Raw genomic sequence first — 24059 nt, 5'->3', positions numbered from 1 at the left:
TAACATAAAACTCATTACCGGAACTTGTTATGAATGCAATTAAGCCCACATTCAGGTTTCTTGCAAACCCTAATTTATTGAGGAAGTTTCTTCACGAAAAGACACAAAATTCAAATGAAAGCCTCAATAATTTAATTTGTAATATATGCTCAAAAAGGACATTCTGTGAGCTCAAAATAGGTGTCTATGATGTAGTTTCATGTTATAATAACGGAAATAATGGCAGAATTGAAGTGCTGAAGAAAGTTGGTATAGATCCTTGTGTGTTTACAACAAAAGCATTGTACACCAGTAGGTCAAGAAAGCTAACAGATCAGTGTCTTACCTGCAAATACGGGCCAGGCACATTTGAAGAGGAGAGAAGAGAAACCTGGAGGATGAGGAGTATCAGTATGGAGGATTCTGAAACTGAAGTAAGTTCATCACATGTAGAAGTATGAGAAGAAAATCTTTGAACCTCATTGTGGTGTGCGTACTGTAAGACATTCAGTACACACACCATCAGATTATTTGACTTGTCGCTCTAAGGAAGTAGGCGAGTGTCAGCAATATGTTTCGTGGTCTTATCGTGGCGTGTTTATCTTCTGCCGTTAGGTCAGAAGATAGAAATGCCACTTGCACGCTTAGAGTAGCAGATTGACGGCGACCAACTTTAAACAGAACTTGATTAATTTTCACACACATTTATTAAAATAATAACAAGCATAAAAATTACTTAACTTGGTTCTGGTTTGCTATTTACAATTGACAATCTGAAGTTCCTTTGGTATTGATACGTTAATCTTATTCTCACATATATCTCTGATACTTGGCAAAAGTGTCTATACATTTATCTTCATGACTATGTACAGGAATATGGTAATCTTATTCGGCACAGACTGAAACTTTACTATAGACTGGTACAGACAAATGTAGAACTCGTACAGATTGGTGCAGACTCGTAGAGCCTAATGCAGACTGGTGCAGACAAAGGCAGACTGAGTAATTGGAGGTCTGTACATTCGTTATAATACCTCGTGCATCCATGTATCAATTCGCGAGTGTGATCCGCGAGGAGAAAAGATTCTACGTTAGCAGCAATCTCATTGGCTGCGTTACATATTAATACGCAGATTGGCGGAAGCAGAATTTGGTCCGTCTCTATGGCAGCGCCATCTCGTAGTGTGGAGACGCACGAGCGCTGCACCTGCATTGTTGTGCTCAGCGGGACACTCTCTAATGGGAAAGTTGTGTACGCGCTGACTACGCGAAACTATGTACACAACACTAATTTTCTCTGTTTTACATTTTTTTACGTTATTAGAAGTCTTTTCTCAAAAAGTATGTGCGCTAATGCTATGAAATTTTCAGGAACTGTTCGCAACGTGTTTCTGTCTCCACGGAACTAAAAAATACGAGATCCTACGATTAGATTCTGATTTTTAGATGATTGTATGTTGAAAAAAAAGTTAATTTTGGATGTGCAAAATTAAAAACTCTGTTGATGATACAGTTTGTACCATAAATTAATAAATGTAGTTCAGTAGTCTTATAACCTTCTCAGGACACTATAATATAATTTTCAGATTAATTGCATGATTAGAATTTGAGTGAAGGCTTTTTATAAAAAAAAAGACAATAAAAAATTAAAAATCCGAATTTCTGGCAAAATATTAATCCTGCATATTTTATTATATTTTCCCGTTAAAACACAGCTTTACACATGCAAAATTTTAGATTTGTACATTAATAAATGTGGCTGTAATGATTTTTTAAATAAATGTTGACATTTTCCGTTACATCCCTCTTTTAAAACCCATGATTTTTGTGTTCAATAGAGTTTCAGTCTGATCATTGGAACTCACACTACGTGTCGCTCGTTGCCTTGGGTAAGCTCTGATTAAGTCTGTTTTCTCAGTTGGAGTACTGCACTCAATTTTCGTTCTTTAGAATACTGCTAGTAATGGCTACTTCTGTTAGCTCTCGCCCCGCGGAATCAGACACTGATCTTTATTGTCCAACTATTTGCATCCTTTGCTCTTCTAGTGCATAGGATTAGCCTACAGTGCAGTGATTAATCGGAAAGGAATCAATAAGTTTATCCAGTCCCTTGGGCCTCCTGCGAGTATTCTACAGAGTCCTATGTCCGTGCGTCTTGTAGGTGCCCTGAGGCAGTGTTCGGCGCTGATCCGAGCAATCAACCTGCCATCACTGGAAGTCTGTGTCTCTGTATTTGCTCCTAATCACTCGGGAATTTCAGGCTGACCTGTAACCCCGTATTTCACTATATACTACGTTAGGACACGCCAGAATGTGACGTGCTGTGAATGTAAAGCGCTCTTTTCCCTTACTTCAAGAGCAATTGTTTCAGTAAGCTTCATACTATATAGAATTTTACTATTTGTAATATCTATTTGTCATATAATTTCTTGCAATCTTTTGCGTTTCACTTGGTGTTTTAAAATTTTTATCACTGTTAATAACAGCTCTGAGGTGACAACTAGCCATCTCATACACTTTACAACATGAAAGGAGACTGTATTACCTACGTAAACTAATACTAAGTAAATTCTAGTGTTTACTTGAACCTCATTTTGCCACGTTTGCAGTCTGATATACTGTACGATATATGCTGTATAGGCTGCAATAAAGTGTAAGCGTAAAAATATATTTTTAAATACATTATCTTTAGTGGTGCAAACAAACTCACTAAATGATTCGACTTAGTTTATACATTTGATTTCAGATCTCTACAACACATAAAACGCAATTTTAATTCCACGTTTTAATTACTTTTAAAGTCGAACTAATGTTAATGAAGTGGCTACCTTCATTTATGTTTAAACTGTTCACAGGAATTGTCCATAAGTTTGCGGGTGATGAACGGTGCATTGAACTTTGCTTCTGGTGATATCTATCTTCGAATTGTCCAACCTTTCCAGGACGACATGTGATCTATTCTCATGGCTTAACACTTCGTAATTCTTTTGCATAATTGGCCCTGTACTGAAAATTTTCCAGTTTGATATATGATGTTTGTTTATTGTAAGACTGTTTTTCGAGGCAAATAATGGCGTATTTGGCAGCATTAATATTGTTGAATGTGGGATAAACTGAACTGTGCGACTCACATAGCCATAACAACACGTGAAGTGGTGATGGAAGTCTTGTGTTTTGGTGATAAATTATATGAAATGCTTGTGTAACAAAAACGAATGCAACAGCAAAAGAAATAAATGCTTTAATGCCTCACAAAGGAGAGAACCCCGACTGCAGCATCAGATAAACCATGACAAGCACTATAATGTGTGGTAGATATAAAGCGACCATTATACGCAACTAACGCCATAGTGTGAGAAAAGAAATAAACAAAAAATTCCCACTGAAGATAGCACATAAAATGCTGAAACATGTTTAGGTAACAACAGAACTATAAAATGGTGTCTTGCGTAAGACACAATTGCTTTCCAGTTTCTCTTACCAAGTACAGAAAACAAGAACTACAACAGCCAACAGATGATTATTGCATTGCGATCAGACACTGGGTGCACGGTCGATTTCTTGAAGCGACTCAGAAACACATTTTCCCATTACACAAGGGCTATCCAGTGCAAGCTGTTATAAGGAAGTGTTACTTTTCCTCGTCTCTGATTGGCTAGTTTTTGAGAGCAGAGATTCCATGATTGCCTGATGCGTAGGAATGAACGTGCGTGGACAAAAACATAGTGTGAACGTGTGCTGGAAACAGTACAGATGTTATTGTACTTTAGATGAATGTGAGTTTTTCTCAAAGTGATTGTGAGTACAACTACACATTGCACAATGATAATGCTAGTGATAAATAATAAGTAACAAAATATTACTAAAGAATATTCAAATACGCTTTGCCAACAGCCAAGCAGCATATTAAACGTACAGCGATCCTCAGAGCAGTCAAGGTGAGTGCTATCAACGGACCTACGAAAGTGCGATATTTTCTGCTGTAGGAGGCGCAAGGTGAGTGGAAAGAACTTAAACGACGTGTACCTACCTTTTACACGTCCAGCTGCGATGCTCCAAGCCACATCCTTACATTTTGGCTCAAATTCGAGTGAAGCTTTTATGGGCTCATCTGCACGCGAAAGCGATAATGTAATTTTTTTCGCGCTGTCAAAGACATGATATGAAGCGCTATCGATAAACAATATGTAGTTGCAGTGAAAAAACAACAAATGTTTTAATATAGTACTTCAGCCTTTTCTCACGCTACTTAGAATGGTGAAATAATCTGTTTTTGTATGGACGCATTTTGTGATTGCTCCGTAACTCCAGACATTTTGCTACATACCGAACATAGGCAGATTTAAAGAGGCGCATCGACATACTCATTTATATTAATATAATGCCAGGCAACAATTATTATTTAGATGTAAGCGTCTGTTCATAATTTATGTGCATATGTGAGATCTTGAATATATATTTCATTAATCTCTATGTCTTTTTTATTCATTTTAGTAGTTTTAACAATGATGTAAGCGGCTGAAACATGGGAGAGGTTTGTGTGCAAATCTGATGTAAAATTATAAAGTCCTAGCATAAAAGAACCATAAGTCAATCTTCACGGCAAATTTAGTGCAAGAAGTCCACTATCTTGTTTTGGGAACTTGCAAGGCACACGGTAATGCAAAAATACTTTGTTAACGCACGACCTCAAACACCAATGCCATTGTTCGCACGCCAGACAATGTGTGAGCGAATAATATTGTTTAATCTTAATACTTTGAAATATTATTAATTATCTGATCTGTATTCTCATCCTCGCACGCAGAAGCAATATTATTATTTACGAGGGTCTATTTCTATCCGCAGCAGCGCTACGATCGCAGTTCCGAGCACGCGTGGCAGTTACTCTGACTCAAAGGGAAGGCATGTGCGCCATTTTCAGATGGCTGCTGCCGACATGTGCTTCGTAGTGCTTCTTTATAATGTCAGCCTTAATTGAAAATGTCGCTGCGTGTGAAATCAGATCTGTGATTCGTTTTCTAAATGCAAATAAAGTTAAACCAAAGGAATTTCACCGGAAAATCTGCGAGGTTTACGGACAAAATTATATGAGCGATTCAATGGTTAGAAGGTGGATCAGACTGTTCAATGAATGACGTGATCAAGTGCACGATGAAGAACGAAGAGGACACCCGTCTGTGGTTACTGATGAACTGGTTCACACAATTGAAGATTAAGCACAACCGTAAGTTTACACTTAGTGCCCTTGCTATGGAAGTTCCGCAAATCTCACGCTCACTAATTCATGAAATTGTTACTGAAAAACGGAAATTTCGAAAACTTTGCCCGACCTCACACGACGAATGGGACCAAACGACTCTTACATTAATTTCACTGGGACGCGTTTGTTCATCCCCCGTACAGCCTTGACCTCGCTCCTAGCGACTTTCATCTCTTCTTACACCTAAAATCTGCCCTTGGTGGTCAACACCTCAACTATGGTGATGAGCTGAAAGAACATGTTACCACATGGTTGAATACACAGGCGGCAACCTTCCATGAAGGAGGCTTAAAACAACTTATGGCACGCTATGACAAGTGCCTACAAAATTTCGGAAGCTATGTAGAAAAGTAGTTTAACAGTTGCAGATTTTTGTACAATAAATGTTTTTACTGCATCTGTATACGTTTTATGTAACCAAACGGAACTTACTTCATGGACGACCCTCTTATATTATTTATAAACTGTTGCAATTTAGTGCACTATCACGCTAGCAGGGCGACGAATCAGATCCGAATCATTGAGCGAGGCGTGCAAACAGCACTAGTTATATACACTAGTTAAGTGCTTACACTGCTTGTCAGTCCTACCCCCTCCCCCCTCTCCCTCACGGCGGTGTAGTTTCTTATGTAGCCTCAGAGTGTTACACGGAAACTACTAAATCTCGAAATCAAACAGAGTGCCCACATTCACAAACCTTTGGGCAGATACCGTATGGCGTTTGGTTGCACAAAATAATAATTGCTAAATTCGAGACTGGTGAGTAACCATGATATGCAGAAATACGGGAATAACAACAGGAAAGAGAGAGAAAGCTCCATTACAACTTCTGTAGATGTAAGTTTATACTGGAAAAAAGGTACCTGATCACCCGATGACAGAGCAGAGTAACTTTAAATATTTCGCGGAAGATTGAAAACTAACGAAAGAGATGCAAACAACACCAGATGAGTGAAGATAGCCAATGCCTTTCGCAGGATTCTTCCTTTATCCAAGAGAAAATTCACCTCAAAGCTATCTAAACTAAGCCGTAACAACACTTCGATAAAACCGGTTTCTGCATGGTAGTGAATGCCTCAGAATGACAGGTAAATCGGGATTAAGAGAAGCCGAGAAATTATAGAGAAAAATCCTCCGCAAAATCACTGCCATTGTTACTGGTCAAAGAACGTAGCTGGACAGTACAGATTACGAGGAGAAGTGTTCCAGGAAAATGACATTAACGGAGTCGACTACAAAAAGCACGCAAAACTTTTATGGAAAGAAGGATGATAAGAGGCTGACAAAATAGATTTTTAAGATACTTGACAGCAGACATAATCTTTCCGGCAAATGATTTAGGGTGATTAGAAAAGAGATTAAATGAGATGAATTAACTCGAGAAGGCATCTCACACTGGACAAATTACAGATTAGAGTATCCCCGTCAGCGGACACCACGTTGGAGGCAGAGGAATGGCCAGCATAGCGCCGTGGAACAGTGCAGAGGCCTGCCACGGAGAGCACACGTGGCGCGTGGTATGAGTAGACTGCTGCTGGAGGACAGTGGGAAGCCGAACGGGCCGATACTACGCCGAGTTCAACCGAAGCGGGCCTCACCTTACGCATCATGCGCACTGTTGCTGCTGAGATCTCAGTGAACAGCCGCCCGCGCCAGCGATGTGGTGAGTTACCCCCGAGCAGGTCTCTACGAGGGTTCGGTGGTGGTGGTGGTGGTGGTGGTGGTGGTGGTGTGTTGGGGCTTATGGGCGCTCAACATCGAGGTCATCAGCGCCCTGACACACATTAAAAGGAACGAATGTGGACAGACCTAAGAAAACTAAAGCACACACTCAAACAAAGCAGGAAAAGAAGGAAAATGCTACCTAAGAAAGTAAAACCTAAGGAAAGGGGAAACATAGCAACAAGAATGTCACAGGAAATTGTTATTGGCTGGCCACTTACATAAAATATGGGCGAGCTTGTCACACAGTGAGCAAATTAAAATCCTACTTTGACTCGCACGACGAGTTTTCGTTTCGTGCGATACTGCAGTGCCTTTGTTATTCCGAATTGCGATGCAATGTTCATTTGGGCATGCATGCCCAAAGGAACAGGCACTGCGGTGACCGCAGCCTTTATGAAATACATGGAATGTATTCGCAATGGCGAATATGGACAACCATCAGCTGTGTAATGGAATTACGACAGTGAAAATTTGTACCAGACCGGAGCTCGAAACTGGATTTCCCGCTTATCGCGAGCGGTCGTCTGATCTTAGACTATCCGAGCACGACTCACTGCCAGACCCAAACTTCCATATTCCCTTAAAACGTCAGAAATGAAAATGCTTATTGTCCAGATTACCCGACATGCGAACCAAAGATGACTTGCTTACCCAATGGCAGACGAATGCAAAAACTGGTAGAAGCCGACCTCGGGGAAGATAAGTTTGGATTCCGTAGAAATGGAACATGTGAGGCAATACTGACCTTGCGAAATATCTTAGAAGATAGGATAAGGAAAGGTAAACCTATGTTTCAAGCATTTGTAGACTTATGAAAGCAGCCGGCCGGAGTGGTCGCGCGGTTCTAGGCGCTACAGTCTGGAAACGCGCGACCGCTACGGCCACAGGTTCGAATCCTGCCTCGGGCATGGATGTGTGTGATGTCCTTAGGTTAGTTAGGTTTAAGTAGTTCTAAGTTCTAGGCGACTGATGACATAAGAAGTTAAGTCCCATAGTCCTCAGAGCCATTTTTAACTTATGAAAGCTGTTGACAACGTTGACTGGAATACTCTGTTTCAAATTATGAAGGTGGCAGGGATAAAATACAGGGAGCGAGAGGCTATTTACAATTTGTACAAAACCAGATGGCAGTCGTAAGAGTCAAGGGGCATGAAAGGGAAGCAGTGGTTGGGAAGGCAGTGAGACAGGGTTGTAGCCCATCTCCGGTGTTGTTCAATCTGTATATTGAGTAAGCAGTAAAGGAAAGAAAAGAAAATTTTGGAGTGGAAATTAAAGTCCATGGAGAAGAAATAAAAACTTTGAGGTTCGCTGATGACATTGTAATTCTGTCACAGACAGCGAACGACCTGGAAGATCAGTTGAACGGAATGGACAGTGTCTTGAAAGGAGGATATAAGATGAACATCAACAAAAGCAAAACGAGGATAATGGAATGTAGTCGAATTAAATCAGGTGATGCTGAGGGAATTACAATAGGATATGAGACACTTAAAGTAGTAAATGAGTTTTGCTATTTGAGAAGCCAAATAACTGATGATGGTCGATGTAGAGAGGATATAAAATGTAGAGTGGCGATGGAAAGAAAAACGTTTCTGAAAAAAAGAAATTTGTTAACATCGAGTATAGATTTAAGTGTCAGGAAGTCGTTTCTGAAAGTATTTGTATGGAGTGTAGCCATGTATAGAAGTGAACATGGACGATAAATAGTTTAGGCAAGAAGAGAATAGAAGCTTTCGAAATGTGGTGCTACAGAAGAATGCTGAAGATTAGATGGGTAGATCACGTAACTAATGAAGAGTTATTGAATAGAATTGGGGGGGGGGGGGGGGGAAGAGGCATTTGTGGAACAAGGTGACAAGAAAAGGGATCGGTTGGTAGGACACGTTCTGACGTATGAAGGGATCACCAATTTAGTACTGGAGGCCAGCGTGGAGGGTAAAAATCGTAGAAAGAGACCAAAAGATGAATACACTAAGCAGACTCAGAAGGATGTAGGCTGCAGTAGTTGCTTGGCGATGAAGAAGCTTGCGCAGGATAGAGTATCACGGAGAGCTGCATCAAACCAGTCTCTGGACTGAAAACCACAACAACAACAATGAGGATGACCAACACGATCTGACAACAGTCGTCCGCTCGGCCCCTACCCACATGGATAGGCCTGTGGCCACGCCGTGGGCTGAAACGAGATTCGTATGGAAAGGTGACGTTGTGCCAGTGGTGTGTCGATGGTCGTTGTTGGGAGCATCACTGTCAGTGTACCTTTCTGTGTCCCCACATGAAGTTGCAACAGTGGTCATTTCAACGACAGCCGTAGTATTCAGACGCCGTCAAGGAGCCCATCTAGATATTTGTCTTCCTGCAAACCATATCGTTTCCCAAAACCAGGCACATGGCATGGCTGTACGATCCTACACAGCTGAGCAAACGATCTGTCTGTCCACTCGAACACTAGTCACACATGTTGTTGAGTTTGGCCCACCTGAACCCATCGATTCCACATTCGCATGATAGTCGTGGAACCCCGACATATGCGAGCAGCAGTATCTCTAAGCGATAATCCGAAATCTTTGCAGGCCACCATCCTGTCACTGACGAATTCCGGCACCTGCTGGAAGACGTTTCAATTTCTTGAACAATGCGTAATACGAACTTCTCAAAAATAAACAACAAGAATGAGAAACCCACTGCGTAATTTGTCTTTATGAAATTGAAATGATCACGTGGTATTATAGGTAGAGAGAATCCGTCTGCAATTGTTCAGCCCTAGGTGCAAGTCTCTCTATTTTACGCCACTTCAACTACTTGCACGTCGAGGAAGATGAGATGAAATGATTAGGACAACAAAACACCCAGTCCCCGATTAAAGAAAATCTCCATTCTGACCGTCAGTCGAACTCGGAACTTCATAATCTGGAGACGGTGACATTAATTAGTTGTGGATGATTTTTCCTTACATGCAAAATGTAAGACAGCTACTCATAAGGTTTTAATTATCACTTTGGAAAAAAAGGAACGAGATGTAGCCATGGAACATGGTGACACTGTTACGCCTTCTCTACGTATTCACCCTTCCATGTGACACGTTTTTCTTAATGGTGGATCACTTGGCGGAGCTCATGGAAGCAAAAATCTGCATTTTGGCTGCTTAGGTGAATGTGGATTGAGGGTAAACCAAACAACGACAAAAATATTGAACAATAGTGGAAATGAGGTTAGCATTGAACTTAATATCATAATTATTCATTAAGAAGTAGGAAAGATGAAAGACTTCTCGTACTTCAGAAGCAAAATATCACACGACAGACAAAGCAAGGAGAACATAAAAGGCAGACCAGCCCAGGCAAACAGGGCAGTCTACTACTATCAAACGTTGGTTTCAATGTGACGAAGAAATTTCTGAGAGTTCACAGTCTTAGACATAAAACCTGACCGCCAGATAGCCGCCGCAGAGTAAGTCAGAGTCGTTCACTCAAGGCGCCCAATAAAACCAGCCAACCCTCAGAATTCTGAGTCCAGCCATATGCATGATCTGGCAACACAGCAGGATGCAGAAGTGCCTTGAGCAAGTGTCGTCTTTTCCTCAAGCTGTCACAGTGGTGTATTAGTTCGTGGTAGTGGTAAACGTTGCGTAGCTTAGACACAGCGTCACGAGTTCCAGTCCACTCTTTCCCTACTTTTTAAACCTCATTTCGGCTGTCTGGTAAAGTTATTAGTCTGGTGAAACTTCAAAGATAATACATTCCACTTTCTAATCCCTCAGTAATAGCAAAAACTTGCAAACCAGCTCGTAGCGGCGTCAAGTTCGGAACATTTTGCTCTCGGGAGTTAAGATCGTCCTATTGCGGCTCTCGGCTACCGGCAGCACGAATGTCAAGTGTCGTCCGAACAGTTGGACTAGACGCAGAGCTATAAGTTTATTTAACAACTCTCATTTTCTTGTTTGAAGTTCTGGTATTTATCTTGTACTTACCTATCGGATTTTGCATACTTCAAATTTATGAGCGTTTTTATAGTTGTAAAATAGTCACAAGTCAAAAAAAATTACTGCAGTTTCGACATTTCTTCTTTCGAGTTCAACAGAGAGGTGAAGGCAGCGGTGACAGACCAATCCTTTCTGTTGTGTATGGAGCGAGATCTCTTGGGCAAAACACGTCAGAAAAGGATTTTCTTGTTTCGAGAAAGATAGTTTTGGCACGAATGATTTTCAACGTTTAAGAAGTCTCTGTAATTGCCATATGTGATGAACTACGGCCATCTGACCCTCATGCGACATTTGTGTTCATTAGGCAAGTTTCAGAAGCTGGATTTAGGAGTACTGCGTGCTCTAACTCAAAGCAACAAAAAACTGACTGGGTGAATATTGCTATATATTTGCTTGAACGTCATCAGCTCGCTCATTGAGCATTTCTTTACAGTACAGTTGCTGGTGACGAGTTATGATGCGTTTACACTTCTTCAGCTGAATCCAGAAGATGAATATACTCCGACAAAAGGTAGAGCGAAAATAATGTTTTACATTCGGTTCCTCAAAAAGGGTGCTCTGGGCTACGAACTAGTCCTCAAGGGTATGTCCATCACAGCTGGTATTTGTTGCCAACAACAGACACACCTTTCGGTCACAGTGTAAGAAAACAACGAACAAAACAGCATCACTTGTTGCTACTATACGATAGTGTAGTCTACTGAGTTCACAAACAAACCCGTCCAGGACCTTGTTTGGGAAGTCATTCCTCACGCACTTATTCTTCTCAGATGTTTACCTTTCCCATTCCTTGTCGAACAACAGTCAAGAAAACTCCTTTCTGTACAAAAATCCAGTTTAAATTTGGTTTGAGACATCTTTAATTGAAAACCACTTTGATAACCGTATACCGACAGGCTATTTCAATAAAACTTAAAATATTTGTAAGACGAGTGTGTCTATATCCGCACGATTTAGGAAGATATTACCCACATTAGACTTCGAAACAGTCTATATTTACTTGATGTCCTGCGTCATACGTAAGTAGCATGGAAACGCAGCAATTCATAAATAAAATTGTGTAATCACAGTTACCAATCTTAATGCCGGTAGAAGCGGAAGCAGGCAATATCAACTGTGCAACATCATGAGTTTTCGCCCTTACATTACGGTGTGCTGGGATTAGCGAGAAGACTTTTGATGGAGATGTGTTCTTAGTTCTTCCTTACTGATTTTAGACATGGCTGCTTGTATCTTTGTCACAGAAAGACTAAAAATCTGGTCTTCAACGAGACTGGAACCCCGATCCAAAGCAGCCTTCACTTTACAAGGGTCCACATTATCTCAAAGTTAATGTTGGACTGCGGAGTTTGTGCCTCTGTTATTCCACGTGACGGCTAGGACAGATAAACTGCAATGACAAAGCAAGATTATTTACAATTTCCGCAAGGAATGAGTTTCATATATTCGAAATCATGAACTGATAACCTTTTGTTATACTTTAATTTAAAATCTCTCCGTTTACTCAATGGAAATGTCACTAAAAATCAAGTGAATTTAGCAGGATAACTCTGTGCCATCCAGGAAGTAACTTGTCACCCAAAGAATTGCCAGTATTATTCGACGTTGTTGCCAAGATTTATTTATTCTACCAGCAGGAAGAATACCATGCAAGCTCTTGCTTGCTTTGATCATAAATATATGACTGAGTGAAGCTAATGTTATTATTATCTTAACATAAAGAAAAATATTATCTTGTCAGTAACTTTCAAATAGTGAGCTACATCCTTAATTTATATCAGTTACTGAATTTACTCATGGCACATTTGTTGCCTGTGCACTCTTTCAGAACTGAAATTAATAACCAAATTAAGTAATTTAATAAGATTGAATCTTGAATTGTTGGTGTAACCCTGTACCACCACAATAAAATAAAAACAGCGAATAGTAGTTCTGGAGAACCAGCTGATAAATGTTACACAAAAATAACAAGCACAAAACAGTTAAGGAATGCTGTTTGAGAGCCAAAGCATACATTGGGGTGGAAGCTATACTAATTCACTGCATTAATCCCTTTTATAAAGCAATCTGACTTTGTTTACATGGCACCAATGTGACTCCCAACTCAACTGAAATGGAATCAACTGCCATCAACTACACCACAAACTATGGTTTACCCGAGAACAGGGAGCTTTGAATACCATTTAACAACCCTAAGCCGCTGCAGCAATACTTTTACGCTTTCACTTCGATTCAGGCGGCAGCAGAAATCGGACGCTGTGGGCGAGGAGCGACGCGCTGCAGCAGCTGTATTGTTCTGACGCGTCCACGAAAATTTTCGAACTACGGGGACCGGCGTTCTGATTATTAGAACACGGGAAACTTCTGTATCAGAGCCCTTGAGATCCCAGCAGATTTCAGTTTCACCCACTCGCTGGTCTGGGCAAACCAATTTGTCTCACAGGCACGACGGCGCATGCTGGTATTGTCAAACGTGAGAAGGCCGACTCAGGACGAATAAGTTCTCATATCCGGGATCATTTGTAGTTCCACCGTCGGTACAGTTCGAAACTGTCACTGACTCTTAGTCCACCACAAGCTGCAGACCACAAGTCCCACCCACCAGGGAACGACCCCAGGGGAGGACCAGAAGACGAAGAAGGCAAATAACCACAACCACTTTCCACCAAGCCTCGGTACGGGAGCCGAATTATCAAAAACGAAACCGCCTCCACATTGCACAAACCAATCGAACTATCCTTTGCTCATTGAATCTCGTCTTTTGACCGATTCGTTGGCCTGGTAGCCAATAAAGACACAGCGCCGCGGTTCCCACTCAGGGGGAGCAATCCTCTACTTCGCTTATCCTGAGAGGAGCCAGTCAGCGACTCCAGATCTCTCCTGTCTGAAAAAAGAAGATTTTAGACTAGGGAGGCGTCATTCTCACGATAAGCATGGGCACATTTTGGCAAAAAAATGTAATTGATCAGGTCCACGATCCCTTTAATGGAGAAATGTGACCATTTCCAGTTTCAAAAGGAAGGCTATTAATTTTCCCAGACAATCATTGCCATGAAATATACGGTTTTGGCGCTCGCTAAAAGAACCTGGGGGCTTCCTGGAGATACAGCCTCGCTTCCACTAAATACCTACACCAGCTGCTCTGTCCGTATTATCCTAGCTTTTAACTTGAGAATTCACACGGTCTTACGACCTTCCCACCATTTGCACGAAAGCTGATTACAACAGTCTCGCTTAAGTGGCTTCCTCCACCCACTTTTCGCCATCCAGTCACCTTTGCGATGGACTGCCGCCTGCCCCAGATAATATGTTTTGCGATCTGGCACCCTTCTGCCAGACCCTAAGCGGAAGGAGGAGCGGGCTCCGGCCACAAGTCCCTCTGCAGGGAAGATCCACCGAGCGCTGCTGCCTAGAATCACTCACACAGCCAGGTCGCTGAACTCAGCATTTATGGACCCAATTCATCTCTCTCCCGGTTCCTGTCGCCTCCATTATGGTAATTTGGGTACACGTTTTCTACAGGTTACAGATGCAGCTATAAGAACATACTGCCCACAATTTCCCCATGTAAAAATGTCACAGACCATACATAATTCTGAGGGACAGTGAGATCATGGCCTAAAATATTAGTGTTCATCTGACTGACATTGTTGTTAAAGTGAGAGAGTGGCACGCCATCTCTCAACAAGTCGATGAGTTCCTTGAGTGAGCTAGGAAGTGACTACAGCTTTCGCCGGCCGCGGTGGTCTAGTGGTTCTAGGCGCGCAGTCCGGAACCGCGGGGCTGCTACGGTCGCAGGTTCGAATCCTGCCTCGGGCATGGATGTGTGTAATGTCCTTAGGTTAGTTAGGTTTAATTAGTTCTAAGTTCTAGGGGACTTATGACCACAGCAGTTGAGTCCCATAGTGCTCAGAGCCATTTTTGACTACAGCTTTCGCCTTCAAAGACACAACCGTCAAGTGCTGGAACACCCAAAGTATGTGTCAGTAAGTCTTGTTTTTATTTCTGTAACTACGTTTAGGAACTAGAGCATTGATTGCAAAATGAACATCGTAAATTAATAACTGCCACAACTATTTGTGTTTCTCTGTCTTAAGCATAGTGGCAACTGAGCAGCTGAAATTTGAGACATACAAAGAAGCACTCCGAACTCAGTTCTGAGAAAATTCTCTGCTAACTTAAATTCCGCTCTTCAGGCGAGTTTTCCTAAGCTTTTACCCACGCTGATTGTTTTCGCAGGCAAGATATATTCACTGAGTTGAGCAGCTTCTTCCATCCTTTGATTCAAGCTGAGAACATTCTCAGATAAAGTATATACTCTGAATCGAGCTACTTCCCTCAACACTTTACTCAAGCTGAGAATACACCCAGGTGAACTGTATTCTCTGAATGGAGCAGTTTCGACCACACTTTTACTCAAACTGTGAACAATCTCAGGAGAATTATACTCTCCAAATCGAGTAACTTCTCCCACACCTTTAGTCAAGCTGAGGATATCCTCCTGTGAAGTATATTCTTTGACCCAACCAGCTTCTCCCTCTTTGTTCATCAATCTGAGAATATACTCTGGTGTAGTATATTCTCAAACTATTGTAGGTTCTCTCATCCTTATATTCATGGTGACATTATTCTCAGGTGAAGTATATTCACCCGCTTGACCAATTACTCCCACACTTTTACTCAACCTGAGATTATTCCCGGCAAAACTCCAACTCAAGCAGCATCTGTCATGCTATTACCCAAGCTTAGAACATTCTGCATCAGATGATACTGTTCTAAAGTGAAGTATACTCGCTGAGTCAAGCAGTTTCTGCCACCATTTCATTCAAGCTTCTGATATTCTAAGGTGACGTATATTCTCTGACAACGGCAGCTGAGAAGTGGCACGCCACTCTCTCAGTTTAAAACACTGTCAGTCAGATTAATATTCACATTTTAGATCATGATCTCGGTGTTCCACTGTACTATGTTTCCACTTAAGGTTGGAGCAGGTGGATGACGGTTTGTGAACATTTTACCTGGGCCAGGCTACAGTCCATAACCAAGGTGGCCAGTTGACGGAAAGCGGGTGGAGGAAGCCACTGAAGAGAGACTGCTGTAATCAGAGCTTTTGAGCAAACGGTGGGCATGTCATAAAACTCTTAGCATTCTCATGTTAAAAGTTGGGATGATATGGAGAGAGCAGCTAGTGTATGTCTTTAGGGAGGCGAGACTCTAACTCCCCTGACGCCAGAAAGTCGCCAGGTTCTTTAATTGAGCGGCAAAAACAAATTCCACAGTCACGACTGTCTGGGAAGCTTAACAGTCTTCTTTCAGAAATTGGAAATGGTGGGTTCGGAAAGATTACATCACTCCATGAATGGGGGACTGTGGTCCTGTCCAGTTAGACGTTATTTGCCAAAATATGGCCATGCTTAATTTGAGAACGACGCCTCCCAGGTCTAAAATCTTTTTTCAGACAAGAGAGATTTGGAGTCGCTGATTGTCTCGTCTCACGAAAAGCAAAATAAAGGATTGCTCCCCCTGCGTGGGAACCCCGGTGCTGTGTCTTGATTGGCTACCAGGCCAACAAAACAGTCACGGAGGAGATTCAATGAGTAAAGGACACTTCTATTGGTTTGTGTAATGTGGAGGCGGTTTCGTTTTTGCTAATTCGGCCCCCGTACCGAGGCTTGGTGGAAAGTGATAGTGATTCTTTTCCTTCTTCGTCTTCTGTCCTCCCCTGGTGGGAACTTCACGTCTTTCCCTGGTGGGTGGGACTTGTGGTCTGCAACTTGTGGTGGACTGAGAGCCAGTGACAGTTTCGAACTGTTCCGACAGTGGAACTGCATATCACCCCGGACATACTGTGAACTTATTCGTCCTGAGTTGACCTTCTCACGTTTGACAATACCAGCACGCACCGTTGTGCCTGTGAGACAAATTGATTTGGCCAGACCAGCGAGTGGGTGCGACTCGCACTGAAATTTGCCGTAATTTCAAGGGCTCTGAAATGGAAGTTTCCTGCGTTCTAATGATCAGAACATCAGTCCCCGTTGTTCGCAAATTTTCGTGGACGCGTCAGAACATTACAGCTGCTGCAGCGCGTCGCTCCTCGCCCACAGCGTCCCGATTTCTGCTGCCGCCTGAGTTGAGGTGAAAGGATAAAGTATTGCTGCACCGGTGTAGGATTATTAAATGATACTCATGGCTCTCCCTCCTCTGTGAATCATGGATTGTGGCGTACTTGGTCATAGTTGATTCCATTTGAACAGAATTGGGCTTCACAGTGGATTCATATAAACAAAGCGTGATTGCGTTGTAAAATGGATTAATGCAGGGGAGAATTTGCATAGCTCCTGCCCCAATGAATGCTTTGCCGCTCAGGCACCATACCTTTCCTGATATGTCTTTTTTTGTAAATTTATCAGCTCGTTTCGTTATAAAAGAATTAATAAAAACTTATTATTTTTATAAACTTAAATACGCCACTGTTCTCATTCATGCTCTCCCAACTATTCACTGTTTTTATTTCACTGTGGTGATACATAGGTACATCAGCAATTCAAGGTTCAGTCTTATTAAATTAGTTAATATGAATATTAATTTGAGTTCTGAAAGTGACCACAGACCTAGGCAACAAAAGTGTCATGAGTAAATTCGTTAATGTCATACACAAAAATTGAGGGTGTAGCTCACGTTTCGACGGTTATGGAAAAGATAATACTATTCTATATAAAGATGATAACATTTAGTATCACTCAGACATTAAAGCAAGCGATGGCTTGCAATTGGCGCCCCTTGGCCAGGATCTCGAATCACAGCACTTTTGTCAGGTAGTTAGTGCGTTAACTTGCGGAACAGGCTTGTTTTTTTTCAGTTTGGCTCTAAGCGTCTTTTTTTGTAGTATATTATAGTCATTTTAATTAAGTGTATGTATTGTCTGTGTCATCTATTTTTGTTTCTCATTGTGTCTTGTCAGTGACCTCTGCGTCACTTCTAGTCTGATGTTGCGCCGTTGCTAACAAATGGTTCAAATGGCTCTGAGCACTGTGGGACTTAACATCTGAGGTCATCAGTCCCCTAGAACTTAGAACTACTTAAACTTAACTAACCTAAGGACATCACACATATCCATGCCTGAGGCAGGATTCGAACCTGCGACCGTAGCGGCGTCGCAGTTCCAGACTTAAGTGCGCTGCTGACAGTGTTGTGCAAGCTTTTGTGGAGCTAATTTGTTTGTGGGGATGTGTACGTCATTTGAGAATAGCTTTCATGGGCTTCGACATAAATGTGTGCGTTATTTGAAAGAAGGCCGGAGCAGAGACGTAGTGCGTGATGCATTAGAGTTGGAAACTTGCGGAAGTAGCAATCGATTTGAATGCTTACGAGAAGCAAAGCTCGTGCGTGTGGTGAGAAAGGCTGCGCACTCGTGAAGACCTAAATGGAACACGAGGCAGCCATTGCTGCTCAACAAGATAGAAAGGCGGAAGAAGCTCATTTAAATCACTCTGAAAACACAGAACAAATGTCAAATGCGGAAGACTCCGGCGATGATGTTTCGGTTCATTCAGGAAATGAAAGCAAAAACGATGTCGAGGCAGGTCGTGTGGGTTCTGTAAACACAGAACGGCAAAGTAACGCTACGATATCGCGGGCAAGGCGTCATAAAGCAGTTGAATCGCGTGCTTCTAGTCCAGGATACGTTATTGAAGTACGCAGTTAGACTCGATCATTCAGTTTATGTAAGAAGCACAGAAGAGGCAACAGGAGGAGGAAAAACATAAGAAGGAATGGGAAGAAAAGAGACGACAGGAGGAGGAAAGACAGAGGAAGGAATGGGAAGAAAAGAGACGGCAGAGAGAAGACCAGAGGCAGGAGATCCTCAATAATGAAATTGGGGAAATTCAGAAGGAGCAAGACAAGGAGCAAAAGAGACAGAACCAAGTAATGAAAGAAATTTCGGAAATTCGAAGGAGGACTTCCGAGTTGTCAGAAACGTAAATCAGGTCAGGAATGAAGTTAAGGACGTAAAACCAGAGGTTGAAGACATTAGCAAAACGTCAGACGAGACGCGAGAAGTAGTCGTAGAGTCCAGACATGAGGCTAGAACAGCCAGACTAGTAGTACGAGATGCGCATAAAAATGGACAAAATGGCGCGAGATCAATCAGCGCTGGCAAAGGTCGAAGTGAACCTCTCAAAAAGAGAATCTCGGACACAAATAGATTCACGAGATAAATGAGAAACTGAGTGTTTAATCTAGTAAAAGGGGCTTAGAAGAAGGAATCAGTAATCTGTTAGAGACTAACAAAGAACTTTCCAAGATGACAGGGACATTGAGCTGCATAACAGTAGTGCTCATTCGGATTGATCCATGACTCCACGCTCATGTAGTGTGATAGCCTGTTAGTGAAGTTGTACTGTAGTATTTGTATTAAGTATACTTGTTGAGTGTACTATGAAAAGGTAAACAACTGTAATTATCATGGTAAGGATATGGGAAGTAACTGCCAAATGATACAAACAGCATTGTAGTAGTGGTAGGTGCCTAGTAAAGTTGAACCCAAATGGCATTAGCTGGGGCATCAGTGCATTTTGTTGGTGCAGGTTGCCTACATCAGAGGCAAGTATACATACATGGGCAAACCTATTGTTCTCCTTTGATTGACAGGTCCTCAACCTTTTTTTTTTTTTTTTTGCTTAGAGGATTATGATCCCCTAGAAATAATCCTCCCTTTTGATTGACAGGTCCTTAAACTATTGTTCCCCCACCCCTCTCCCTCCTCCTCCTCCCAACCCCACAGAAACCTCCAACTCACCTCAAAATGGTTCAAATGGTTCTGAGCACTATGGGACTTAGCATCTGAGGTCATCAGTCCCCTAAGACTTAGAACTACTTAAACCTAACTAACCTAAGGACATCACACACATCCATGCCCAAGGCAGGATTCCAACCTGTGACCATAACAGTCGCGCGGTTCCAGACTGAAGCGCCTAGAACCGCTCGGCCACACCGGCCGTCTCCAACTCCCGTCGTTCCCCTCACTGCGACAGGTACACGTTCAGGCCTCAGTTATTCGAATAGTCCACTCACAATCTATCAATTTGATTAACTACTTAATTAAACTGATCAATTAATTAATCCCTTGGTAAACCCCCAATCCTCTCCTCCCGTCTACCCCTCCCATATCTGGAAATTAGCGGTTCTGTGCTGGAGAGGAAGGATCTCACGACAGGAAATTCAGTTACGTAGCAGAGGGCATATTGATTATTTATAAAAAATCCAGGGATTGGGTATTTCTTGTTCATCATTCTGTGCTGTTTGGGAAGCAGCAGGTCTTGTAAAATTTATCAAAAAGAAGTAATTGAATTGATCGCTTTTTTATCCTGACTGTGGAAGGAATACCGTCATAAAAACCCATCACATGTACTTACACTGTTAAAAATCTTTTGTCGCAAAGCATGCACCATCCACTGTTCCGCACCCAGAGTCAGCTCGCACCACATGTGCAGACTGCCCAGAGTTGGGGTGCACCAGGAGCCCCAGTGCAACGGAGTGTCCATCAGTAGCAGTGCCACACACCAGTGTCCAAGAGGTGGCCACTCAGGCCACACGTCTGACAGACCGGAACCCTTGCTAATCCTGGCCCAAGAGCACCTGAGAAGTTCCTGTAGAAACAACTGCTCTCTCGCTCTATCTCCTCATGTAGTTCCCCACTGCTGAGTCTGCACTCGCCGTCGGTCGTGGTCGGACTGAACAGTAAACAAACCTGCCTTTACCTGGTAAACTGCTGCAGAATACCTATGCACGTGAAAACTCCTTCCAAGGCAAATAACTGATTGGGATTTTTTCCAGAAATACTTATGAAGTCAATAAATAATTAATTTCTGGTCACGTGATCATGATGTAGGGGATATAAGGCGAGAGCGGTAGCTCACCACTCCCAGTCGCAGTCAGTCTCTAGAAGAAAAAGAACCGTGAAGCTTCACCAGCAGTCGAGATCCTCATCAGCCTCTCCATCGCAGAAGAAACGTAAAAGTAAGTACTCATTACATGTCGTTGCTACTATTACTGCATGAAGCAGTCCCCTTTCTTTGTTCACCTCTATGTCGCTGCCTTTGGATTCTTATAGTTTCTTCTTCTTCTTCTTTGTTCAGTGGCTGTCTGAGCCAGCAGCAGCCACCATCGCGTCGTTGGGACTTGCAGCGAACTCTGGCCTGTCAGGAACAGCAGCGGTGGTAGAACAGTTGGATCCTGTAACGCACCTGACCAGCATGCAGGAGCACGACAGTGAGCTGCTATTATCCATCCCGCTCATTGATTTGGACACTCAGCAAGTCTCCGAGTCTCAGAAGAACTGTGCTGGGGGCCCTACACCACACAGAGGGGGTCCCACGTATGCGCCATTCCAGAACACTCTAATGTTACTGCAAGGACAGAGTGTTGATGTGGTGGGTGAGAAGCTGCTGATTCCTTCCAGTGCTCTACTGCTTTTCACTTCAACTTACAATTTAACAGCTAAATTTCGCATCGTATAGGAAGGTGGCCCTGTTTTCAGCCGTTCTGCGCATCGCCCACCGTAAACTGCTAGCAGCCAACAAGATTTATTCTGTCTCCGAGCGGCTAGCCGCGAGATACAAACTAGACTGCGAGACTTTCCCTCCCTCATGCTGCGCTGTTGACGTATTTCGTGACAATGGACTTTCATTCACAGAGCGAGCGAATTATTCTATCAGATGTCTATGTTACCTTCTTGTATCAGTACATCTGCGTATACGTATCAGTAAACGTTTTAGTGTTATTTCCGAATGAATATGTCAGGTGCAGGCAAAAAGCAATTTCAATTAAATTGTGTGCCTATGCAGTATCACCTTAGTTGTGCGACTGGGTCCGTGATTTCCGGTCAGAAAAGTCATAGTATTATCGACGGAAAATCATCGAGCGAAACAGGAATGATGTCTGGCGTATGCGAGAAAGTGTTGTAGACCTCCTTCTGTTCCTGACCTAATCAACGGATTAGGAGACAAATCTGAGCAGCTCTCTTAGAGGGTTTGCAGATGATGCTGTGTCTTACCGTCTTATAAAATCATCAGATGATTAAAACAAATTACAAAACGATTTAGACAAGATAACTGTATGATGGGAAAAGTGGCAGTTAACTCTAAATAGTGAAAAGTCTGAAGTCATCCACATGAGTACTAAAAGGAATCCGCTAAATTTCGGTTTGCAGGATAAAATACACAAAAGGCTGCTAATTCAAGTAAATAGTTAGGGATTACAATTATGAATAACTTGAATTACAACGATCACGTGGATAATGCTGCGTGGAAAGCAAGCCAAACACTGCGATTTATTGGTAGAACACATAGAAAATGCAACAGGTCTGCTAAATATTACATATACCACGCTTTTCCACCCTCTTGCCGGCCGCTGTGACCGAGCGGGTCTAGGAGCTTCAGTCTGGAACCACGCTGCTGCTACGGTCGCAGGTTCGAATCCTGCCTTGGGCATGGATGTGTGTGATGTCCTTAGGTTAGTTAGGTTTAAGTAGTTCTAAGTCTAGGGGACCGATGACCTCAGGATGTTAAATCCCACAGTGCTTAGAGCCATTTGAACCATTTTTCCCCCCTCTTCTGGAGTATTGATGTCTAGTGTGGGATTCATAGCAGACAGGACTGATCGTAAAACTTCAAAGAAAGGCAGCTCGTTTTGTATTCTCGAAATGGGCAGACTACCAAGGATATGATACGCGAATTGGGGTGGCAGTCATCAATACAAAGGCGTTTATCATTATGGCAGGTTCTTCTCATGAAATTTCAGTCGACGGCATTCTCCTCAGAGCGTGAAAATGCTTTGCTGGCGTCCACCTACACAGGGAGGAATTATCGCCATAATAAAATAAGAGAAATTAGAGCTCATACAGAAAGATTAATGTGCTCGTGTTTTCCGAGCGCTGTTCGAGAATGGTAAGGTAGAGAAGTGGCTTAAGAGTAATTCGATGACCCTGTGCCAGACGCTTAATTGTGAATTGCAGACTAATCATCTAGATGTAGATGCTTAACAAGTAGTTGTGGAGGCTCACATCCCGCATTTATAACGTTTTCAAATGTGAACCTGAAAGCGAGACGCGTATTTTTGACATTTTGAAGACTCAAAAACGAACTGTAGAAACACCAGTCGGCATGAGAACAGGACAGAGAATAGTAAACAAAAGTGTCGTAGCTGTAGAAACCTCAGGAAAATTTGTTTTCGTGTCGCCTGGAAAGCATCGAAATCGAAAGATACCTGTAACATAAATAAATGGTTTTGACAACGACAATTTAAAGCGCTCCGTGTTTGAAATGTATATAACAAGAGGATACCTGACGTCGCAATATCTTGTTACAGTTACGCTTGAGCAAATTGGCTTCAAAGGTAGCGCTTTGTCAATGCAAAGAATTTTAAAAGATATTGGTTTCAAAAATATTAAGGCGCGAGTTTTTAATTGAAAGAAGTGACACTGAAGCAGCACGAACCACGTACCTTATTAAGATGCATGATAGGAGAGGAGGAGATAGTTCTACAGTGTATTACCCAGATGAAACATGGGTGAACCAGAATCATTCCATGAATACCTGCTGGAAAATCAGTGATGATACTGTCGGTTTTAAAGTTCCCATAGGAGAAGGTTCACTGATACGTACACTGCATGCTGATTTGGTTTCTGAGAGTAAACTTGTATTTAGGTCTAAGAAAAACGGTTACAGAGAACAGTCCAAGTACGAACTCCAGGAAAGGGGATCTTGTGCTCTGGCTGAAAAATAAAAATACTCCGGACAAATAAACCAGACTCGTGATGAACTCCTGAACCTCGTTAATTTATAAAAGTCGGCCGATAGGATGTACAAATTTGACATTCTTGCATGTGACTGTTGTCACACAGTTTTGCGTTTACCCACGTACCACTGTCAGTATAATCCGATAGAACTAATTTGAGCGCAGGTTACACGTTCTGTGGGGAAAAAAAGAAAACGTTCGTGATAACAGACACTGAAACGCTTGTGCCTGAAGCAATGGACAGCATCCCCTTCAGCGTGGCCTCACTATGTTCGGCACGCTGAAAAGTTTCAGAAATAAGACTTTAACAGG

Source organism: Schistocerca piceifrons, chromosome 1, assembly GCF_021461385.2.
Source record: "Schistocerca piceifrons isolate TAMUIC-IGC-003096 chromosome 1, iqSchPice1.1, whole genome shotgun sequence".
In the NCBI taxonomy this organism is placed as follows: Eukaryota; Metazoa; Arthropoda; class Insecta; order Orthoptera; family Acrididae; genus Schistocerca; species Schistocerca piceifrons.
Note: the sequence above shows the minus strand (reverse complement) of the source record.